This window comes from Globicephala melas, chromosome 2, assembly GCF_963455315.2.
Source record: "Globicephala melas chromosome 2, mGloMel1.2, whole genome shotgun sequence".
Classification (NCBI taxonomy): domain Eukaryota; kingdom Metazoa; phylum Chordata; class Mammalia; order Artiodactyla; family Delphinidae; genus Globicephala; species Globicephala melas.
In genome coordinates this window covers 170,483,710-170,500,963 of record NC_083315.2, presented here as the reverse complement: position 1 = coordinate 170,500,963, position 17,254 = coordinate 170,483,710, and positions in this window count along the sequence as shown.

Sequence of the window (17,254 nt, the reverse complement as noted above, 5' to 3'; positions counted from 1 at the left end):
TAAAGGTGATTAGGCTATTAATTTTCCCTTTAAATCTAGATTTAGCTGCACCTCACAAATTTTGATTATAGTATGTTCATTATAATTTCATCCTAATTATTTTCAGGTTATTACTATGATTTATCCTTTGATGTTTAAGTTATTTTTAAATGTGCTTTGCATTTACAAATGCATGTGTACTATTCAGGTTCTCATCAGGAAAACAGAACAACATTATAAAATTCAAGAGGGGATTTAAGTAATTACACAAGTATTGAAAAATGAAAGAGCACAAAGCAAAAGCTGAGATAACTCTGCAATAAAAACTAGAGAAGTAGTTGCCACCTCAAGACTCAGAATAAAAATAGAAAGAGCTGGTGATCAGATTTCTGTGGATTGACTGGTGTTCTGTTGTGCTGGTGTCCTAGAGCAGGCACTGGGGATTGTTTCTGGGAGTGCTGAAAATATCTTGAGGCTGGGAAAAACTACTTTGGGGATGAGGTTGACAGGAACAGGAAAACAGAGAGGAAGTTCCATCTTCCTCCCTCCCACCTTCCAACCTCCTTCTATTGGCCAAAACTTACCAGCAGCCAAGTGACCAGAGAGTTCAGGATATGGGGTTTGTAAGGTCCCAGCCCCAGCATTTCAGAGCAGAGCTTAGTAGCTGTTTTTTGAGCTGAAAGTCAATAAATAATTAGCCAACAAAATATGTTTTTTAAGTATTTTAGTTATGGATATCTTAGATATCCATAACACTAGTGCTTTTTTTGTTTATCTTGGTTCACTGAAAAGAATTTTCATGGGGGAAGTTCAAACTGAGGCTGATCAATATTATCCAGGTGGGAATAGATAAGATCCAGCCTCTGCCATGTGCTGACCTAGAGCTGCCCTGTGCAGTAGAAATAGAATGCAAACCACATAAGCAATTCAAAATTGCCTAGTATCCACATTAAAGTGAATAAAATAAAACCTGTGAAATTAATTTTAGTGATATATATTTTTTACTCAAGTCAGTACATCCAAAATGTGAGCTTTTCAACTTGTAAATAACATACAAGTTATCAACAAGATATTTTTTAATTTTTTTAGCTCTGAGTCTTTGAAATTCAGCATGTATTTTATACTTTCAGGTGCTACATTTTTATCAAAAATACCTCATCTATATTTAGGTTTAATAAAATTTACAGTTGGGAAAGTTGATTTCCATATCCAAGTTGTTTCAAGCATAAGGTTTTCCATTAATTAAATAAAGTATGTTTTTAAATAAAAATTAAAATTAATTACAATCAAATAAAATTAAAAATACATGTCCTCAATCCAAGTAGCTGCATTTCAAATTCTCAATAGCCACCTGTTGATAATGGCTGCCATATTGGTGAGTACAGGTCTAGAAGATATAGTTAGGACAGGTTGAGATACACATATTTCAGAAACTCTTCAGTTGGGGCAAGATATCTTCCTCCTTGTCTTTTGGGACTAAATGCAAACACAATTTCCTGAATGAAAACCACAAAGACACACTTAATGAACTTTTAATTTGTGCCTGCACTTTTAATCTATGACTATAGATCTGAGGGATAATATTATCAACCCATCTATCTGTCCATTCATCCATCCATCTATCCATCCATTCATTCATTTTTTCTTCCTAGAGAAGTTCTCTGAGCGCCTGCCTACTAATATATACTATACATGGTGATAGGCTCAAGGGGCAAAGATGAATTAAAAAAACATAGTCTGTATAGTCCAGTAGGTATAACAATCTAAATAAACTAGGTTTTGCAATTGGGGCAATACTATAACACAAGTGTAAACAAAGTATATATGGATGGTGGTTCAGCTTACCATTTTTTGACTTAACAGTGGAATGAAAGTGATATGCATTCAGTAGGAATTGTACTTTTTTGAATTTTGATACTTTCCTGGGCTAGCAGTATGTGGTAAGATGACTCTCTCCCGGTGCTTGTCAGTAACAGCATGTCACAGCTCCCAGTCAGCCACACAATCACAAAGGTAAACAACCCCTACTCTTACACCCATTCTGTACCCATACAATCATTGTTTTTCATTTTTAGTACAATATTCAACAAATTACATAAGATATTCAATACGTTCCAAGTACGTTGAAGGAGGATTAGTCTAAGTTATGAGGATGTTCGGTAAATTAGATGTATTAAATGCATTTTCACCTGTGATCTTTCTAACTTACAATGGGTATCAGGAAGTAACCCCATCGTAAGCTGAGGAAGACCTGTAGCGAGAATAAGCACAGGTAAGGGGAAGAAATATTTCCTGGAGAGGGAACAGCAAGTATAAACTCAGGGTAAAACACTAGGATAAGCTTAGGTAATTAGGCGTGGTGTAAGTGGAGTTGTGGGTGTGTAGAGGAGAGAGGAGGTGGAACCAGAATCATGAGCCAGAGCCTGAGCCCTGATGTCCTGGACAAGGTGTCTGAGTCTCTTCTCATGGGTGAGATGGAGTTGCTGCAGATGGTTAAGTGAGAGATGGCAAGATCAGACATGTGCTGCGAAAAGATCGTTCTCCAGGGTAGTGACGGAAAGCAGAAATAACAAACAGCTGAATATTCACGTTAGATGTTCCATTCTCTCGGTGTGAGATGTGCTGTTATATGCTTTCTCTGATCTCTTCTTTGAGTATTTCAATTAATAACTGATTCCCAATGTCTTGGATACACTTATCTTTTTTTTAATGGAAATATAGTTGATTTACAATATTTTGTTAATTTCAGGTGTACAGCAAAGTGATTCAGTTATATGTGTGTGTGTGTGTGTGTGTGTGTGTGTATCCTTTTTCAGGTTCTTTTCCCTTATAGGTTATTATGAAATATTGAGTATACTTCCCTGTGCTATACAATAGGTCCTTGTTGGTTACCTTATTTTATATATAGCAGCGTGTATCTTTTAATCCCAAACTCCTAATTTATCCTCCTCCCCTTATCCCCTTTGGTAATCATAAATTTGTTTTCTATATCTGGGATACAGCTATCTTAAAATAAACAGTCCCTTTGTATATTCTTTGAAAAACCAGCTTACTTAAATTTACTATTGAGAACCACTCCCTTCAGTGATCAGTGAATGGGTTAAAAATTACTCACGGATAGAAGCCACGGACTAAAACTAAAAAGCACATAGTACTGTTTCTTTTTATACTACCACAGATATTTTACGTTCTACAAGTTCTATCATTTTCCATAATCATCAAATCTGCCTTCAAAATTCCAAAAAACATTTCTGGAGCACCTGCAATGTGCCTCTCAGAGGCTCCTGAGAGCTGTGCATCCCAGTTGCCTGCAGTGATAATCTGATCACTAACACACTTTTTACTGGAGCTCTTCTTTTCTTGCCTCCTGTTTTCACACCCACAGGGTATTACCTGGGTCATTTCCCAAGTAAATACTTGTACCCAATCCATGTCTCAAAGAGTGCTTTGATAAGCACCAAACTTTGACAGCTAACACACCCAGGCCCAGTGTAGTGTGTGCACAGCCTAGCACAAACTCCAGACATGCGGAAGTCTTCTGGTGGTTGTCGCACCACTGCCCTTCGTACTCCGCTCTCTCTGCTTGTGTGGCTTCTGAGCCGATACATGTGAGAACCTTCCAAGAGTTTATCTGGAAAACTTTTTAATGAGTAAATGTGGAGAGACTTGGGGTGGAGTTTTACATACCATTTATTTTGCTTCAGGAGTTGAAACATGCATTTCCCATAGCCCACAGAAAGAAGTCATGGTATTAACACAACATTTCATTTTGAATTTACTCCATACAGAGTGAAGAAACACATTAGACAAAGAGATATTTCTGATGAAAAATGTCTGCCATGGCTTAAAGGCCAAGAGTATCTCAACTCTACTCACATGATAAAAGCAGGAGGAACTCATCTTACTTTATTTAGAAGAAAAGCAAAAAAAGAGGAAAGACAGAAGGAAGAAAATAAGAAAAAAAAAGTCTGAATTTAAATCTTGGAGGTCACACATATTTACTTTGAATGGATATTTAGACTAAATGCTAAGTTCTCTTCTATAACTACGCTGTTTAACAAATTGAGTTCCTTTCTTAATTTCCATTAAAATATCAAATCACAGGGTACTCAGGCCTTTGTGTCTCCAACAAGAGTTGTGCAAACTCCAGAAAGCTGAGGATCCAAGGAAGAGTCCCCTCCTCTTCACATAGGCCAACCATGCTGCTTAAGGATAAGAACTCAGTGAATTGAGATCACAAGTATAATAACTGAACACTGTATAATCCCATGTCTTCTACCATGGAGACATTCCTGTAACAGATGCTCCACAAAGTAAGTGATGGTCTAGGGCATGTGTAAACTCTCATTTGAGAGCTCCTTGGAGGCACAGACCCAATCACAATCACTGTTGTATTTCAGCACTGTTTTTTTTTTAATTGAAGTATAGTTGATCTACAATGTTGTGTTAGTTTCAGGTGTACAACAAAGTGATATTTATATCCAGTTATATATGTATATAACTGAATGTGTGTATATATGTGTATATATATATCTCAGATTATTGTCCATTATAGGTTATTACAAGATATTGAATATTATTCCTGTGTTATACAGTAGATCCTGGTTTCTTATTTATTTTATATAAAGTAGTGTGTATCTGTTAATTCTAGACTCCTAATGTATCCCCCCCTTTCCCTTTTGGTAACCATAAGTTTGTTTTCTATGTCTGTGAGTGTGTTTCTGTTTTGTAAATAGATTCATTTGTATTATTTTTTAGATGCCACGTGTAAGTGATATCATATAATATTTGTCTTTCTCCGTCTGACTTACTTCACTTAGTATGATAATCTCTAGGTCCATCCATGTTGCTTCAAAAGGCAATATTTCATTCTTTTTTATGGTTGAGTAATATTCCATTGTGTGTGTGTGTGTGTGTGTGTGTGTGTGTGTATATACACACATATATATTTATCCTATCTTCTTTATCTGTTCATCTGTCGATGGACATCTGTCAATTCATCTGTCAATGTCATTTTCATGCCTTACTATTGTAAATAGTCAGCATGGTGCTTTGAACATAGGAAGGGATACATGGAATACATACTGATGAGGTTGGACTTAAAACTCCACTATGAGTTAAACCAGAAATGTTCTAATATGGAAATCAATTGCTGTTTTCTGATTTATAATTCAACATACATAACTGAACTTCTTCTGTCTATACATGGTCACTGAAAGGGGGAAACAATACTGAGGAGAATCTGTATATTCTAACTCATTGGTGCCAGATCAATTTTCCTCAATGGTGTCTATAAGACATCTCATTGTCATAAAGCCTTAAAGGACTCCCCTGATTAAATGTTTACTCTTCAGCCTGGTTTCCAAGAAGGTTGTAGAAGAAGGTCCCAGCTGACTTTTCCACATTCATCTCCTTGTAAGCTGTGGTCAGACTGATTTTTTTTACTGTTTGCTGAACACGCTGTTTGTTTGTTTTCTGGTTGAAGTAACAGAAGCAAGCTTAAACTTGCCCAAGCAAAACATAGGAATTTATTGGAGAGGACTCTATGGGATCCATAGAAATGCTGAGCACCCAGGACTCAAAAGAGGAGACTCAGGACAGCCAACCTGAGCGTGTGTTGAAGACCACCTTCCGTCTAGCTCTCTGCCATCACTGGGACTCAGGTTCTACCTCTCAGTATCTGGAAATCTCAGGTCTTATGAACAGAAACTTGACAGAGAGAATCTAACTGGCCCAGCTTGAGTCATAGGGCTACTTTGGTCCAGTCATCTATGACCATGGATAAGAAATCATGAAATTCAAATATGGTTCCTAAGGTCCTGTCCCTATGTATCTGGGGCAGATAATTGGGAGGATCAAACAAGCAAACAACCCCTAAAAGGTGTTTTCTCAGTTGTGTTCATATACTTTACCTTTCCCCTGCATACCTTTCATGTTCCTCTGCAAAATTATTGCTATCCTTTTAGGCTGACCTCAGAAGAAGACTTACCAGGTTCTCCAAACCAGACAACCCCCCCTCCTTTAAATTCTTATTTTTTCTCATATAATTTTTATTGAGATATAATTCACATACCATAAAATTCACCCTTTTAAATTATACAAGTCAATAGTTTTAATATATTCGTAAGAGTTATGCAACCATCACCACCATCTGATTCCAGAACATTTTCATCACCCCAGAAATTAACGCCATACCCACTGACAGTCGCTCCTATCCTCTCAGTCCCTGGCAACCACAAATCTACTTTCTTTCTTTCACTTAGCATGATGTTTTTAAGTTTCACCCTTGCTGTAGCATGTACTAGAACTTCATCTTTTTCTAGCCAAATTATATCCCATGATACAGATATTGCATTTATCCACATTGTGTTTATCCAGTCATCAGCTGATGAACATTTGGGTTGTTTCCATGTTTTGACTATTATGCATAATGCTATTATGAACATTCATGAACAAGTTTTTGTGTGGACATATATTTTCTATTCTCTTAGGTATGCCTTATAATGGAATTACTTGGTCATACGGTAACTCTATGTTAAATTCTCACCAGTAGTGAGTACAGGATTCAATCTCTCCTCATCCTTATCAACATTTGTTATTTTCTGTGTATGTGTGTGTGTATATATATATATACACACATACATATATATGTAATTTAGTTATTTATTATAGCCATCCTAGTGAGAGTGAAGTGTTATCTCATAGTTTTGCTTTGGATTTCCCTAATAGCTAATGATGTTGAGCAACATTCCATATACTTTAATTGTTTTCATAATCTGTTATGTGGGCACTTGTCTTATTTTTACACTTCCTGGACTAACAATAGTTCCTGTTTTTTGGCAGCTGAATCTTAATTCCCTTTGTATAGTCTGCAGCTCTAAGCACAGTGCCTGACACCTAGAAAGTTCTTGATAACTTCGAAAGAATTTGATGAAATAAGACTTGTCTTCATCATCTAATGTTTCTGTAAGAACCAAATTCATTGAGGTACTTCTACAAGTAGAACCACACTGGAGTTGTCTTTTGTTGTAATATTAATAACTCAATTTTACTATGCACCTAGTAGATGCTTTAACATTTTTAGTACTAATTTTCAGAGAAACCTTCTGTGGTAGGTATTGTTATCTTCTTTTTGCATAATTGGGAGACTGAGGCATAGAGACAGTGACATGCATCAAGCATTCCATCAGTTCTGCTACATTTTCCAACCCCTTTGTAGTTAGACCTGTGGACTGTGAGCAAAAGTGACTTGCATCATATCCAGGCCCAGGCAGGGAGGAAATGGCACACAATTTTTCATTTCTTTCCTCTTTTATGGCAGCTAGGGAAGCCATGCCTTCTGACAGTGTGGCTCCAAATGGGAGAGCCCCTTGTGAGCCTGTTTCCTCAGTGATGATGTGGGGCATACCCCCAATAGACATATTGTATGGCAAGCAACAAATCTATTAAGCCTCCTGATTTGGGACTTCTTTGTTACTGAAGCATAGCCTAGCTTATCTTTACTAATAAAGTAGACATTAATTTGTCAGCCTAAAGCCACTCAGGATGTGAAAGAACCTAGAATCAAACCATTGACTGTTTGCCTCCAAAATCCTCTGCAATTCCACTCTAAAACCTTCAGAAATTACCTTTATGTAGCACAATTTACAATGGCATTCTGTATCCACTTCCTCTAGTTGACATTCACAGTTGAGTTAACCTGAATCTGATTGGGAGTATCTCATGTTCTCATCTCCCACCTAAACTTTCAGTCTCTCCATAATTAATTGCAGAATTTAAGCAGGTAGGCTTTAAGGAGCAGTAAACAAATCATACATCTCAGGAGGTTACGTTAATTCCACTGGTCTCATTCAGGAGTAGAAAGGTCAAGGCAAAATTCTAATCCTCTCTCCCCATAATCCCATATCTCTGCCTTGAAAAATAAAAGTCTTTCTCTCAGCAGAAAGTTGGTGTTACATCTTTAAGGACTGCCTTGTTCTACTGGAAAACTAAAGCCTTTCTTTCCAACCTCTCAGACCAATATTGCAATTTACAATTATTTTCACATCAAAAAGAGTAAAATATCTAGGACAAGGCAGCTCTCCAGAAAGAAGCTATGACTGTGCACATGTTTAATATATAGACTAGAATAAAATGAAATAAATTCAAAGGAAATTCTGAGAATACATGAAGAGAGCCCCATGTTTTATTTTCCTTGACTGCATTGTATCTCATATCCAGACTCTGCCTCTGGTCCATGATGTATTCTTGTGGACATTTATTTCCGAATTTTTTTGTCTCTAATGAACAACTCTGTAAACATAGCTTTTAATTTTAAAAAAATAGTTTAAAAGAGGGCATCTTGCTGTATCACACCCTGTAAGATTCCCAAACTTGCACAAAATCAATTGTTTGTGACTCATAAGCAAGTGAAATAACATTGCTGGTATGAAATTAAATTCAGTACAAGTTAGGTGAAACTGGAGTTCTAGAAGCAACATGAATCCATCAGACCTCAGTGTTCCAAACTCAACTTGCCAAATACATACTTTGGCTTCAAGGCAAACCTAGATAGACACTGGACGATACACACTCCTTACAGGTAGGTACTCAAAGCTACATTTCTTTAATTTGCATATTGATTCCAGAAAATGACAAGCTGAATAAGAATCACGTTATGGGCTAAGAATAAAAAAAAATATTTCATCAGTTGTCCTCTGACTCTCAACAGGGTAGATTTATCTTCAAATTCATCTTTGTTGCTTTAAATATCTAATTTGAGTGTTCAGCCTCTGAAATCAATTTCAGATGTCTCTGGGGAGCTGGGACAAATAGCTCGCTGGCACTGTATTAAGTTTGAGCTGGGGTGGGGAAAGACTTCGCCTTTCACACACTATCAGTAAGATGAAAATGACAGCAAAAAGAGAAAGAGACAGAAACCTGACCGTTTGGGAGAACATTAGCATCTTTTAACTATTAATGTTATTTAGCAATCATCATTCACAGAACAAGGCAACCTGACTTTGACTTTATGTTTGACAAAATGCATTGATTGGAATGAGGATAGCAATGGAATTAGCCTGAAGCAGGTTGGAACACCCTGGAACTGAGAGATTGTGTCCCCACACCCCTTCAGTTGAACTTTATGTTAATTGACTGAAGACTAGACACACATAGGATCCAGGAACCAGAAAATCCCAGGTGAAGAGAACTGAGAAGGATCCCTCCTATGCCAGCATTTCATTGGGCTCATGAAAAAGTCAGTCCTATTGCTCCTGGGGAAAGTGGCAAAGAGATGCCGTCCTTGGTACTGGGATCTATTAACTCTCTTGGAAGAAGAGTGTTTCCCCATCACTGTCAGCAGGGATAATTTGCACAAGCAGAACACAGAGTTTGCTATTACAGAGCCCAAACTTGGGCAAAATGAAAAATACAGCTTTCCATCCCAGGAACACGTAGCCAGAGGGAAAGTTTCTTATTTTGCAAACGGGGATGCTTTACTCATGAGAGACTTTGGTCCAGGAAAAAAGGGGAAAAAATAAAAAAATAAAACTACTGTTTTAATAAAACTGCTTCAATGGAAAGGGGTGGGAAAAGTCTGAGTCCAGAGCTTAAGAAGGCTAGATTTGAAAACTCTCCCTTCCATTTCAGAGCCTGTAGCCATCGTAGGTGGTGTCTCCCAGGTGGTATAAGCATTGGGTAAAATATGGCTTAATATCTTTATCACCTACCAAGGCTTAGTACAGTGTAATTAGGGGTTAGTTTTTGTGGTGGGCTGAAAGATTTATGGTCCCTCAGAATAAGTCCATGTCCTAACCTCTGGAACCAGTAAATATGTTACTTTATATGACAAAAAAGAGGGGGGTCTTTGCAGATGTGATTCAACTAAGGATCTTGAGATGGGAAGATTATTCTGGATTACCTGAAAAGGACTTAAATGCAACCAAAGTGTCCTTATAAGAAGGAGGCAGAAGGAGATTTAACTACACACAGAGAGGAGAAGGCAGTGTGAAGACAGAACAGAAGGAGATTTGAAGATGCTGGTCTTGAAGGTTGGAGTGATGTGACCACAAGCCAAGTAACACTGGCAGCCACGAGAAGCTGGAAGAGGTAAGGAAGGGATTGTTCCCAGAACTTCCAGAAGGAGCATTTCAGCTCAGTGGTACTGATTTCAGACCTCTGACTTCTAAAACTGTGAGAGAATCACTTTCTGTTGTTTTGAGTCAACAAGTCTGTGGTCATTTGTTACAGCAGCCACAGAAAACCAGTACATTTATATATCAGTATATTCTAATACTATAAATGAGATTTTTTAAATGATATCATTAATCACTTTTCAGGTAGAGTCTTCCAATTAATCAGAGTTTCTAGGAAAATCGTGGTACCAGAAGATCTGGGTTCACATCTCACCTCCCTTTGCACAATCTCTGCCACCTAGGAACCATCTCTTTATTGCTCTCATTTCCTGTCTTTGAATCTGCAAATTGGGTACAATAATACCCATCTTACCTTCCTCAAAATGATCTTACAAAAAGAGGATTGAACTCCACTGGGAAGTTCTCCTTGAGGATGTGACACGTTGTCATCTATAAAATTCAGGCTATCAGGTAAAGGGCAAGTGTTCCTGCATCTGAAATGTATTCTCTTGATTTCTCTATTTCTGCAGGATGCTTAGACACACCTTTACGGGACATAAATCTCATGACTGATATTTGGTTATTTATGTATTGTCTGTCCCCTTTTAGGAAACACGTACCTCCAGAACAACTAGCTGTCTGTTTTATCCACCAGTGAAATTCCAGCACCTAGAATATGATAAGTGCTCAATAAACGTTGATTGAATAGTTGAATGAATGAATGATCCATCTTCAATTTCCATCAGAACCACAAATATTCATGTTTCTTCTTTTCCTCCGATTTTCCCTCCTTTCTTAAAAATTATTAGTCCCATTCAGCGGTAAGTCCCATGCTGGACCCTGGAGTTACAACAATGAGTGTCTGCCCTTGAAACATCATAACTGAGTGGGAAAGAAGGAAAAAGGGATATGAACAGCAAAGAAAGATTATGGGATTGGAGAGAGGGAAGTCAATATTGACAGAAGTCTTCCCAGGGTAAGTGCAGACAGAAGGAGTTTTGAAGACTGAAAGGGAATTTGTCAAAGAAGAGGAGGAGGGTATACCAGGCAGAGGAATATGCAAAGGAGGAGAATCTCATGAGCAGTTCAAGTCAGCGTAGAATGCAATGGCTCACATCAAACATGGCGGCATGGAAGCAGCCCTGTGGGAACTGGTGAGAGCTGCCCAACCTGGAGAGCATAGTGGAAAAAGACTTAGCAAGGCTGGGAGGGTAGAAGTTGGAAACATGGACTCTGGGATGAGAAAGTTTTTACACCCCAGGTTTTCCACAGCCAAGTTACAAAGACAATACCTCCAGTCGGTGTGCAAGAGCCCTGTTTATGCCTGTTGTACCCCTCAAATTATCAGCATACCTCCCTCTCACTATCAGAATGATCCCAGTTAGGATGACAAATTATGTGGCCACCCATTCCCAGGTGTATGACTAAATTAGTTAGCTTCTATGACCTTTAGTGTCTTTACCGTGAAATCAAAAAATAAATACTACTACTCTACAGTGCAGCTGTGAGAATTAAATGAGACAATTTGTGCAGAAAATACTTAATTCTTTGTAACATATACTACATGAACAATAAATGGTAGTTGCATTATTATATACCATTTAGAAGAATCGTTTTTTATTAGTTTTTTTTATTTCCAGACAACGTGGAATCACTTAAGACTTTGAAACAGAAGAGGCACATGACCATATCACCCCTCAGTGGTTGTTGGCCACAATGGGTTTTGGGTGGTTTATCTGTCCAAGCCTCATCAGAGACTTGTCTAGTTAATTTCCTCATTGTTCCATCCATCCACCCATCCATCTATCCATCCATGCATCCATTCATCCACTCATGCAATCAGAAAGCAATAATTCTTCATAACTTTTTATTAACCCATTGACCTTGAAAAAGCCGTTGACCTACTCTGAGCAATACTTTGCTCATCTGTAAAATTACCAAACTTCCTAACTCATGTTGTTGTTGAAAATTCAATGAATTAATAATAACAATAACAAACACATAAAAGAAGTTTTGACACATGTTACCTACTACTAATAACTTTTTAGAATAAGGACCCACATCTGCTACTTGCTAGATGCCAAAAAACTTAGATAAGTTGCAAACTCTGTGAGCTCCAACTGACTTAGCTGCAAAGATGGAAATGACAGCCAAAATCACGGTAGTTTTGAGGATTCCATGAAAAAGCACATGACAGAGAATCTGGCACTTTAGGCACAGACTAAGTGTCCATTCCTTTTCATCAGTAAGCCTTTATTTATTAGTAGATTTGCAAATCGTCTTTACATCATCCCTCCCCAAGGTATTCAGACATGACTTTTGAGATACTTTATATTATTAATGTAGAAGGGGTCCTAGAAGCCTCTTCCTCAGTTTAAATATGGTGCCATGTGTAAAGGAGGTGAAGTCACTGGCCTCAATCTGCACAGAAAGTCGGTTGCCAGCCTGGGTCTAGAGTCCAAGTCCCCTTGCCACAGCCTACGATGTTTCCTTTCTACCATGCAGTTTTACAGACAGGACCCCTTCAATAAATAACATGTCCTTGTAATAAGCTGGATCAGAGGATGCGTTTAAAACATGACCATTTGTGAATCTCCGTTTCTCAAAGTAGGTGATGGCCAAACGTGCCACAAAGGTTGGAGAGAGCTCTCAGGTTCAGTTCCAACAAGGCAAGCTGAGAGAGGTGCAGAAGATTCCTTCCATTACTCAGAATCACCCAACTCTATGTGAAAACACATTTTTTTTTTTTTTGGCTCCAGAAGTCTCGCTGGCTTCTAATACTTTAAATCACCTCCCTCCTGGATTTCTAGCTTACTTGGTCAATACAAACAGAACAACTGCTTAAGCGACATGGAAACTTCGATGTTCTCCATCATTGTTAGTGCACAAAAGACTTGGATTGACCTACTTACTTGTGCCTCTCCTCTCTGCTCCCCAATAGGACCCTAGCTGTATTTACAGACTCTGCAAAAAACCTGGATTTAGATAGTGATTCCCTGGGGAGAAATTATTAGTACTAATCCTTGTCTTGGAAGAAAGCAGCCCGACGATGGGATAATGCAGCTCGGATACCTCCTGCACCAGATCTGCCTTTCAGCCATGGGTCCCAGCACAACACCCACGTGTAAATCCATGCTGCTTACCTAGTGAGGGTCACCGTATTAGTATGCTAATTTACGGCACTTTGCCAATTATGCTATTTTTATAGATCCTCAATTAATTATGGAGAGGTTAAGGGTTATTTTGATCATGTCATTTGCCTGACTCAGAGGCCATGATGACTGAGGGCTGACATCCTCAGCACCCCCAAATGCCTTAAAGGCTCAACATCAGTTAGCTCCAACTCAAGTGTCCTTTTTCTTCCTCATTCTTTAGCTAAGAGTCCAATGGTCATGGTACAGAGACAGATTTGTGCTGGAGGTCAAGCTTAGACCCTCAAGAACTGAGAACATGACTTGTCCAATGGAGTCTTCATTCTAGTTGTCCTGTCCCCAAGCCTCACCAGGACCTGTTTAACCCAGCAAAACACATACCAACGGTGTGTAAACCCAGTGGGAGTCAATTCCCTGTTCTACTCGTGGGACAGCAAATGGCATGGCCTGGAAAATAAGTGGCTCCACGTAGCCTTCTACCCAGAATATCCTCTAGTTTAGGTAATATGTTTAAAGTGCTTTTGGCTCTCTCTTCTAAGGGCAAACTAGTCTTTTTCCCATAAATTTTTGTATTTTTTTCTACTCAATACTCCATAATAACTTATATGGGAAAAGAATCTGAAAAAGAAAAGATATATGTATATGTATAACTGAATCACTTTGCTGTGCAACTGAAACTAACACAGCACTGTAAATCAACTATACTCCAATATAAAATATTTCTTTAAATTAATTAATGACAGCTTTATTGACATAATTTACACACCATAAAACTTACCCTTTTAAAGTGTATCATTCATTAATTTTTAGTACATTGACAAAGTCAAAGTAGTGCAACCATCACCAGTATCTAATTCCAGAACATTTTCATCACTCCGCTCCATATTCCCACCATCAAGGCATAAGGGTTCCAATTACTCCACATCATCTCCTACACTAGCTGTTGTTCATCTTTTTAATTCTAGCCATCTTAATGGGTGTGAAGTAATAGCTTCCTTAATGACTAAGGATGTTGAGTATATTTTCACGTGTTTGTTGGCTTTGTCCATCGGCCCTTCATCTCCTCATCAAAGCCTTGCTACACCAGCTGACCTTGCTTTCCCAGTAGCAGGCCTTCAAATGTTTGAGAAGAGTGACCCTGGTATCTGAACTACTTTCTCAAGGCTCTACCTCCTCCACTGCTGTCTTCCATTCTCTCATCTCTCTGCTCGCGTTCCTAAAAAAGCTTCAGAGTCAACATTCTCCTATGCTTTGAAGCCTAAGAATGCATATTCCATTCTGTTCAACTCCAGTGAGAACAGAAGAATCACCCTTTCCCTCCTGGACACCATCTTCCTGCAAACCCAGCCTCAGACTCATTCATTCATCTGTCCTATGAAGGAAATGTCATTCAGCATCTCTGCCACACACTTATTTGAACGGGAATATTGTATACATATATGTGTGTACAAGGTGACAAAGTTCTTTTGCTTGACCAAACTTGATTCAGGATCCTGAAACTTCTCTTAGGCCCATCTGGGCCCTTCCTTGTAAAATCCAATTTTAGCTAGAACTCTGCTAAGTCAATTTAGCAAGAAACCCCTACTCTTGATATCTGATCCCCCTCAAAATCTGATCAGGTTCCTCCATCATCCTCCAGGTGATGTCTGATCACTTCAACCTGTCTTCAGCAAGTTTCCTTCTAGATAGGTTTGGCCAGAATCCTCTCCTGCCCCTGATGTTTCCCCTGTAATTTTCCATCTACTGACCCTTACCTTGTTCCTTGGCTATAAATTCCCACCTGGCCATGCTGTATCTAGAATTGAGCCCATTCTCTTTCTTCCACTACAAAACTATCACTGTCATCCCTATACCAATCAGGATGGTCCTGAATGGTCTGCTTTACCATCTTTAACAAGTGTCATAAATAATTGTTTCTTTAATAAAGGTTCCTGAAAAGGAGTCCTGGAACAGACTAAATCCAATGTGTGTCCAGTCACCACGTATTATTCACTGGTACCCAATCTGTGTCTGCCCATGGACAAGTAGTTGTGTGTGTGTTTGTACGTGTGTGCACTGTAGTTTCCTCATTCTTACAAGGCTTCACAGGCAATAGCATCAGCTCTGCCTCCATACCACCTCTCCATCACTTCCTGAGGCCTGCTCAGCCTGCCTCCTTCCCACTGAGCAGCCAGAGAAACCAAAAAGTAAAACGTGTCACTCCCTTACTTCCCAGCACACTTAAACCAATGGAGGTGACCTGCAAGGCCCTGCAGGAGCAGACCGGCTGACTCCCCAGGTGTTCTGGGTTATCTCTCCTCTGTTCTCACACACTAGGTCTCCTGGCCTTTGGTTCCAGGCCATTTATCACCTTGGAGTCTTCATTCAAGCTCTTCCCCCTTCCCCACTCCCCATGCTTTTCTGGCCATTTCTTACCCATGCTTAAAGTCTCAGGAGTCATTCCCCCAGAAAGATCTTCCCTGACACCACACCCACCCATACCCACATATCTTTTTTTTTTAACACCTTTTTTGGACTATAATTGCTTTACAATGGTGTGTTAGTTTCTGCTTTATAACAAAGTGAATCAGTTATACATATACATATGTCCCCATATCCCTTCCCTCTTACGTCTTCCTCCCACCCCTCCCTATCCCACCCCTCTAGGTGGTCACAAAGCACCGAGCTGATCTCCCTGTGCTATGCGGATGCTTCCCACTAGCTATCAGTTTTACTTTTGGTAGTGTATATATGTCCATGCCACTCTCTCACTTTGTCCCAGCTTACCCTTCCCCCTCCATATGTCCTCAATACCCAAATATCTTAACAATAAAAATAACAACCAACACTTGCTTGTGCCTGCATTCTTTAAGCATCACCAGAGAAATAAACTAATCCTAACTTGACTTATGAAGAAACTGAGGCACAGTGATAAAAATAAAAATAAAAACTTGCCTGTTTTCACACTAGTAAGAGGTGGAGCTGGATCCTTGCTCCTAACTGCTACATTATTCTTACACTCACTATATCTCCTCTTAGAGTCCCCATCTTCTGTCTCTTCATAGTATGTATTATAGTGTAAACTAGCTGGTACCTGCCATTTATTGATTTATCTATCTATCCATCCAATCCATCCATATATTCAATACATCCATCCAATCCATCTATTCATGCAATCTAATCCATCCATCCAATCCATCCATCCATCCATCCAAGTCATCCATCCAATCCCTTTTTATCTATCTATCATGTACCTATTTATCATCTATTTATATTCTGACTTCCTCCAGAACTATGAACTCCCTCCAGGGAAGGCTCCTATCTGTTTTGTTTACAGCTGTAGACTCAGAGTTACTGCAGTGCCTGGCTCAGTGCAGGCACTAGATCAATATGTGCTGTGTGGTCCAATGAATGTATGGATACCCATGCCCCTGTTAAACCACTGGGTATGCAGAGAAGAAGGTCCCTCAACTTGAGAAGGTCACAGAGTGCTGAGGAAAGTGACTCCATCATCACCCCATGTTGAAAGACAGGCTGCTGTAGGAGTCAGATGGGGGAATCTTTTGTCTGCTGAGGTGTTAGGAGGGTTTCCTGAGGGAAGAAGCTCTTCACAGTTGAGCTGGGTCTGTTGACCAATGCTGCTGGCTCATAGTGACTAAAGCCCCCTACTCTTTTTCACACACACCTGTCTGAAAAAGGAATTGTTCAGAGGACACATGACCGGTCCTCCCACACTGGGAGGGCTGTCACTTATGCAAAGGAGCTGACTCATGCTATATGACCCCAAGGGGCAGCAGTCCTGGATTTGGTCTCAGTGGAAGGGCCAGTCAACCTGAGCGGTACAGCAGTGAGAAAGCCCTCACTGACTCACGGGCGCTCCCCGGCCCTGAGAGAGCTCAGGAGAAGGCTAGGGGGCCTTTTGTCAAGGCTGAAAACTTGGAGATTTCTGTACTAGGGACCAGTGGGCAGGTGATACCAAGAGCTCCCTTCCAACCACCTTAAACTTCTATTCTTCTGTGCTATCGAGGG